This window comes from Panulirus ornatus, chromosome 45 (assembly GCF_036320965.1).
Source record: "Panulirus ornatus isolate Po-2019 chromosome 45, ASM3632096v1, whole genome shotgun sequence".
Lineage (NCBI taxonomy): Eukaryota > Metazoa > Arthropoda > Malacostraca > Decapoda > Palinuridae > Panulirus > Panulirus ornatus.
This window is the reverse complement of record NC_092268.1, coordinates 1,330,448-1,338,783: the sequence shown is the minus strand read 5'-3', so window position 1 is coordinate 1,338,783 and position 8,336 is coordinate 1,330,448. Positions and strand designations below refer to the sequence as shown.

The 8,336-nt window shown below is 39.4% G+C and overlaps 1 long non-coding RNA gene across 1 annotated transcript in view; it reads right to left on the bottom strand.

The window, feature by feature from the left end:
* LOC139763000 (uncharacterized) overlaps positions 1 to 6,666 on the bottom strand; it is a 48,077-nt gene extending 41,411 nt beyond the window's left edge. Inside the window, exons 1-2 of the long non-coding RNA XR_011715996.1 lie at positions 6,550 to 6,666; positions 5,234 to 5,299 (exon numbers count right to left, since the gene is read on the bottom strand). This is a non-coding gene — a long non-coding RNA (uncharacterized lncRNA). The remainder of the gene's footprint in view (positions 1 to 5,233; positions 5,300 to 6,549) is intronic.
* Between the last annotated feature and the right edge of the window lie 1,670 nt (positions 6,667 to 8,336).

The following is an 8,336-nucleotide window of genomic DNA, read 5'->3' as shown; positions in this document are numbered from 1 at the left end:
AATGAAATAGGTGGCAGATGGGCAAAATAGAAAGGGTAGTGAGGGGTAGGATGAAAGTATCGTCATAACGCCTCTCCCTTCTCTTTCACTAACAACCTCACTTCTTCATCCGACCACTCACTACCATTTCTAATCTGCCCACCTCCAACCTTTCTCACGCCACATGCATCTTTTGCACAAGCCATCACTGCTTCCCTAAATACTTCCCAATCCTCACCACACACTCCTGCTGCAGACCGACATTCATGGGGAACCAATCACTCTCCTCTCTTCCTGCTCGTACACATGCCTCAACATTACTCACAGTGATTACAATTGAATGAAAAAGTAATAATCACTCCAACTATAAGGTAAAAAAAAAAAAAATCATGATGAAACAAACCTGGTGGCAACACTGGTGATCACTTTTTGTTCTTTAATATTTGATCACAGTTAACTGCATTAGTGAGGTAGTGCAAGAAACAGGTGAAGGAAGGCCACATTCACTCATATCCATTCTCTAGTATCATGTGCAATGCATCGAAATCACATCCCATCACCTACAAACAAGCCCCACAGACCTTTCTCTGGTTTCCCTCAGCCATTTCACGTCCTGGTCCAGTCCACTAATAGCACATTAACTCTTTATATGACATCAGTCCAATTCACTCTGTCCTGTGCCATTCACCACCTGCATGTTCAGGCCCAGAGCACTTAAAATGTTTTTCACGCCATCTTCCATCTCCGATTTGGTCTCTTGTCCCCTACACATCTGACACATGTATCCTCTTTTTGTCAACCTCTCCTTACTCATTCCCTCCATATGTCCAAACCATTGCAGCACACCTCTTCAATCCTCTCAACCACACTCTTTTTATTACTAAACCTTTCTCTTACCCTTTTCTTACTTAGTTAAACTACCTCACACCACATACTGTCCTCAAACATTTCATTTCCAACTCATCCACCCTCCTCTGCACATCCTTATCTATAGCCCATGCCTTATATTCATACACTGCTGGGACTACTATATTTATTTATTCATTTTACTTAATCGCTGTCTCCTGTGTCAGCGAGGTAGCGCAAGGAAGCAGATGAGGAATGGCCCAACCCCCCACATACACATGTATATACATAAATGCCCATACACACACATATACATACATATACATTTCAATGTACACATACATATACACACACAGATATATATACATATATACACAATCATACTTGTTGCCTTCATCCATTCCCATCACCACCTCTTCACATATGAAATAGCATCCCCCCTCCAGCAAGGTAGCACCAGGAAAAGACAAAAAGGCCACATTCGTTCACACTCAGTCTCTAGCTGTCAAGTGTAATGCACCAAAACTACAGCTCCCTTTCCACAGGTATATGTATTGGTATATGTATACCAATAATTGGTATACATGGAGTGTTCAGTGTTGTAAATGGAAATGGTGAAGAGCTTGTAGATTTATGTGCTGAAAAAGGACTGGTGATTGGGAATACCTGGTTTAAAAAGCGAGATATACATAAGTATACGTATGTAAGTAGGAGAGATGGCCAGAGAGTGTTATTGGATTATGTGTTAATTGATAGACGCGCGAAAGAGAGACTTTTGGATGTTAATGTGCTGAGAGGTGCAACTGGAGGGATGTCTGATCATTATCTTGTGGAGGCTAAGGTGAAGATTTGTGGGGGTTTTCAGAAAAGAAGAGAGAATGTTGGGGTGAAGAGAGTGGTGAGAGTAAGTGAGCTTGGGAAGGAGACTTGTGTGAGGAAGTACCAGGAGAGACTGAGTACAGAATGCAAAAAGGTGAGAACAAAGGAGGTAAGGGGAGTCGGGGAGGAATGGGATGTATTTAGGGAAGCAGTGATGGCTTGCGCAAAAGATGCTTGTGGCATGAGAAGAGTGGGAGGTGGGTTGATTAGAAAAGATAGTGAGTGGTGGGATGAAGAAGTAAGTTTATTAGTGAAAGAGAAGAGAGAGGCATTTGGACGATTTTTGCAGGGAAAAAATGCAAATGAGTGGGAGAGGTACAAAAGAAAGAGGCAGGAGGTCAAGAGAAAGGTGCAAGAGGTGAAAAAGAGGGCAAATGAGAGTTGGGGTGAGAGAGTATCATTAAATTTCAGGGAGAATAAAAAGATGTTTTGGAAGGAGGTAAATAAAGTGCATAAGACAAGAGAGCAAATGGGAACTTCAGTGAAGAGGGCTAATGGGGAGGTGATAACAAGTAGTGGTGATGTGAGAAGGAGATGGAGTGAATATTTTGAAGGTTTGTAGAATGTGTTTGATGACAGAGTGGCAGATATAGGGTGTTTTGGTCGAGGTGGTGTGCAAAGTGAGAGGGTTAGGGAAAATGATTTGGTAAATAGAGAAGAGGTAGTAAAAGCTTAACGGAAGATGAAAGCTGGCAAGGCAGCAGGTTTGGATGGTATTGCAGTGGAATTTATTAACAAAGGGGTGACTGTATTGTTGAATGGTTGGTAAGGTTATTTAATGTATGTATGATTCATGGTGAGGTGCCTGAGGAGTGGCGGAATGCTTGCATAGTGCCATTGTACAAAGGCAAAGGGGATAAGAGTGAGTGCTCAAATTACAGAGGTATAAGTTTGTTGAGTATTCCTGGTAAATTATATGGGAGGGTATTGATTGAGAGGGTGAAGGCATGTACAGAGCATCAGATTGGGGAAGAGCAGTGTGGTTTCAGAAGTGGTAGAGGATGTGAGGATCAGGTGTTTGCTTTGAAGAATGTATGTGAGAAATACTTAGAAAAACAAATGGATTTGTATGTAGCATTTATGGATCTGGAGAAGGCATATGATAGAGTTGATAGAGATGCTTTGTGGAAGGTTTTAAGAATATATGGTGTGGGAGAAAAGTTGTTAGAAGCAGTGAAAAGTTCTTATCGAGGATGTAAGGCATGTGTACGTGTAGGAAGAGAGGAAAGTGATTGGTTCTCAGTGAATGTAGGTGTGCGGCAGAGGTGTGTGATGTCTCCATGGTTGTTTAATTTGTTTATGGATGGGGTTGTTAGGGAGGTGAATGCAAGAGTTTTGGAAAGAGGGGCAAGTATGCAGTCTGTTGTGGGTGAGAGCTTGGGAAGTGAGTCAGTTGTTGTTCGCTGATGATACAGCGCTGGTGGCTGATTCATGTGAGAAACTGCAAAAGCTGAAGTTGTTAGAAGCAGTGAAAAGTTCTTATCGAGGATGTAAGGCATGTGTACGTGTAGGAAGAAAGGAAAGTGATTGGTTCTCAGTGAATGTAGGTGTGCGGCAGAGGTGTGTGATGTCTCCATGGTTGTTTAATTTGTTTATGGATGGGGTTGTTAGGGAGGTGAATGCAAGAGTTTTGGAAAGAGGGGCAAGTATGCAGTCTGTTGTGGGTGAGAGCTTGGGAAGTGAGTCAGTTGTTGTTCGCTGATGATACAGCCCTGGTGGCTGATTCATGTGAGAAACTGCAGAAGCTGGTGACTGAGTTTGGTAAAGTGTGTGAAAGAAGAAAGTTAAGAGTAAATGTGAATAAGAGCAAGGTTATTAGGTACAGTAGGGTTGAGGGTCAAGTCAATTGGGAGGTAAGTTTGAATGGAGAAAAACTGGAGGAAGTAAAGTGTTTTAGATATCTGGGAGTGGATCTGGCAGCGGATGGAACCATGGAAGCGGAAGTGAATCATAGGGTGGGGGAGGGGGCGAAAATTCTGGGAGCATTGAAGAATGTTTGGAAGTCGAGAACATTATCTCGGAAAGCAAAAATGGGTATGTTTGAAGGAATAGTGGTTCCAACAATGTTGTATGGTTGCGAGGCGTGGACTATGGATAGAGTTGTGCGCAGGAGGGTGGATGTGCTGGAAATGAGATGTTTGAGGACAATATGTGGTGTGAGGTGGTTTGATCGAGTAAGTAATGTAAGGGTAAGAGAGATGTGTGGAAATAAAAAGAGTGTGGTTGAGAGAGCAGGAGAGGGTGTTTTGAAATGGTTTGTTCACATGGAGAGAATGAGTGAGGAAAGATTGACAAAGAGGATATATGTGTCAGAGGTGGAGGGAACGAGGAGAAGTGGGAGACCAAATTGGAGGTGGAAAGATGGAGTGAAAAAGATTTTGAGTGATCGGGGCCTGAACATGCAGGAGGGGGAAAGGCATGCAAGGAATAGAGTGAATTGGAACGATGTGGTGTACCAGGGTCGACGTGCTGTCAATGGCTTGAACCAGGGCATGTGAAGCGTCTGGGGTAAACCATGGAAAGTTGTGTGGGGCCTGGATGTGGAAAGGGAGCTGTGGTTTTCAGCGCATTATTACATGACAGCTAGAGACTGAGTGTGAACGAATGGGGCCTTTGGTGTCTTTTCCTAGTGCTACCTCGCACACATGAGGGGGAGGGGGTTGTTATTCCATGTGTGGCGGGGTGGCAATGGGAACGAATAAAGGCAGACAGTATGAATTATGTACATGTGTATATATGTATATGTCTGTGTGTGTATATATATGTGTACAGTGAGATGTATAGGTATGTATATTTGCGTGTGTGGACGTGTATGTATATACATGTGTATGGGGGCGGGTTGGGCCATTCTTTCGTCTTTTTCCTTGCGCTACCTCGCTAACACGGGAGACAGCGACAAAGCAAAATAAATAAATAAAAATCAAGCAGTACACATAAAAAGGGTTTTCTTCAGTTAATTACACTGTATAATAAATAAATAGTACCTAATCCAGCAAATTGTTACCTTTTACCTTGCGGAAATATCAATTATAAAATATCTTAGCATGTTAAAACCATAAACATTGCTATACCATACACAAGTCATAGTTACAGCTTAGCAAGTATTCAGTACAATACACAGTATGGACATGCCCAGTATTTGGTTACATCTCACCTTCATAACACCCAGATGGTATAACTCTACAACAGTTCTACCTATACACAGGTAAAAATTACTACAATACTAAGTCGTATATGTGGCAAATTCTTTCTGTGGAAATACCTGGTATACACAGCCACATTCTACCGTGGTCAGGACAAGGTTATATTTTACCATGACATAGACTTGCACATAGTTATATTGCAATACACCCACTGTGTGGTTATGCCTTAAAAGTAATAGCTAATGCATTATTACTCTGAACACTGTGAAACATGTTCTATGTTTCCATATCAACAACGTGCCAGGTACTCTGATAACAAATCACTACAGTAACACAGTAAATAACTGTACAAGATCATCATGATATCAAATGCTGTTACATCTTACCAGAGGTTCTGCATCAGGAGCCTCATCCCAGGCACGGGTTTCAAATTCTTCCTCCATTCTTTGAACCTAAAAAGAAAAAAAAAACTCATGAAATTACACTTTCCACAACATGAAAATAAAGCCTGTGTTGGCTGCTGCATAAAGTCCAAATTATCACCAAATGATGAAAAGTGCTAATCACTTTTACCAAAACAAAAATCTATGTACTTCTCAAAAAAGTACCTTAATTGTGAGAAAATTGCATCTATCAGTAAATAAGATTTTGTTATAATAAACTAAAGAGAAATTTGCATCCATGGGTAAATAAGATTTTGACATAATAAACTCAGAATATGTGGGTTACAATATGTACATACACGATAGCTGTTTTAATTTTGTATGCATCTGCGGGTACTATCATTCAAGAAAAATTTATGTGACTGAGTATAGTAATTCCTCAACTTCTTGCATACTGTTGAAGCCCTCTATCAGAATAATTAAGAAAAAAACATGTTTGTTCAGCGTTCCCTAAACCAAGCCTGACAGCCTAGCATTATGCTTCTGCGCAAACCCGAGCAAATCACGTCTAGCTGAAGGTTCGGAGAATAACACATCCATGTGACACTTTCATGAAATGATATAAAGCTTTATTGTTTAAAACTTGATTTACACACCAAATAAAGCTCTCTAGAATTTAAACAAAGCATTGTGTGGATAAATGGTGTCACCCGCCAGCAAGACCTGTATAAAATTCAAGACAGATTTTGATGAAAGTGGTACCAATGGATTTTTGAAAATCCATATTGTTGATATTGAGTAATTCTGCCCATCTTTCCTCAACTTCATGGACCTAATCACATTGTGGGGACAACACTCTATATGAGGTCTATAGTTTAAGGAACACATTAGTACCATTGTCGTCAAAATTCATCCACTGTAATACGTGTTTCCATAAACTGATGAACTGCCTCCACATTTTTCTTGTTATCTACAACAGTGTAGTGTTTTATCTCAACACTAGACTGTGTACATAGATAATAATGATGCCAAGTTGAAGAGACAATAGAAAATGCTTATGGTACATAACTGACGTACGATAGCAGGACACAATTATAAACAACTACACTTTATATTAGAAATACTGACAAATATCAGATAAAAATGAGTTTCAAATCACCAAAACATTATATTAACCCAAATATTGTACAAATTCAACGAGTTAAGTTTATTTCTAAAGTTTACGAACGATGCGACACCCTTATTTGAGTGTTTCATAACTACCTTACTGGATAAAAACGTATCTACTTTTTAAATGGTACTAAGGTTACATTACTCACTTATGGTCGCTGCATACAGTAGATAATCTATTATCACTTCGTTATTATGGATGAAATATACAAGAAACGTGTTCCTCCATCACAACAAAACATTACGAGAGTCACGACGAACTTTTAATTACAGGTTGCGTTATATTTTATCTCATGGTTTTGTATCTATTTTCAGTATTAATTTCAAAACAATTTCATAAATGCTGGTTTATAATTTATTGAAGGAAATATTTTCTATTAGATAGCATATACTAAACCTTATTTGCATAATTCATTATATAAATTGTCCTAAAAATATTCTACGTAAGTTGTATATAAACACCACCTCTCAGGACGCTCTCTGATAAATCAGATTAAATTTAGAAATCTGATTTATCCTTCGGGCTGGTAACATGGCCCCTGTCACTAATTCAATTGTAATTACCTAGACATATTTAGGTTTTTTCATCAAAACTAGATATATTAATTCTGGTTTCGAAAGGGTTCTATAAAAGATTAATCTTCTGATAGAAATGAAATCGACCGTGATGGCATGGCTTGCAATGCTGATTGGCTAACTCCATTTTTCTTTTGACCAATTGGGAGCTTTGTTTATACAGGACGAAGGAGAACACGACTTATTTATTGCAACTATATCCAATGAAGGTGATAATCATGAGCAAATGTATATAAGATGACCTAGGCTGATGAACAAAGCAGGGATTTTCAAAGCTTATGTAATACATAAATCAGAATTTGGCTTATATGAACGGTATTTGTCAGTGAGGTGTTCATGATTACTCTCATCATCATAGTAAAAAAAAAGTGAGGAGACACCATCAGGTGGCGGGAAACCAAGTGATGTTCCTCTCGTGTCACCGGAGCGAGCAGTTACCCTTTGGTTTCCCAATAGGTGAGATCTCGTGTGTGATATTGTAATTACCACTCTCGTTATAGATGATTAATGAGTTTTCTTAGATTAATGAGATGTCTTTAGATAAGAGGACGGTGTATGTGATTGATGAGGAAAGAAAACAAATCTGTCCTACTTTGAACTGAGAAATACCTCGAAAATGATAGTTGGCTCGTTAGTGTACTGGGATGGTGTATGTGGGGCTCGGTCATGATGGAACTGGTATGTTGTCAAAGGCAGGACTGACATTTGGTCAGCATTACAATAACTCTTGTGTTCATGTGTTTACTAGTGTTATGGTGTTTCTTTAAGAGTTTTCTCGCGAGTTCAGTGAAAGATTCTTGGCTCATTCCGCACTGGTCATATACGAATGAAAATATTTATTTATGGATAAGATTTATTAGTGTCCAAGGAGAGTGTTGGCGCCACACGTATGAAAGTGGACTGCGAAAATAATGGAATGACGCATTTAATCCATTGTGGACACGTCAGTCTGTAAGATGCCTTATTGAATGTATAAGATCCCATTGTCAGTCTGTAAGATGCCTTATTGAATGTATAAGATCCCATTGTCAGTCTGTAAGATGCCTTATCGAATGTATAAGATCCCATTGTCAGTCTGTAAGATGCCTTATTGAATGTATAAGATCCCATTGTCAGTCTGTAAGATGCCTTATTCAATGTATAAGATCCCATTGTCAGTCTGTAAGATGCCTTATTGAATGTATAAGATCCCATTGTCAGTCTGTAAGATGCCTTATTCGAATGTATAAGATCCCATTGTCAGTCTGTAAGATGCCTTATTGAATGTATAAGATCCCATTGTCAGTCTGTAAGATGCCTTATTGAATGTATAAGATCCCATTGTCAGTCTGTAAGATGCCTTATCGAATGTATAAGATCC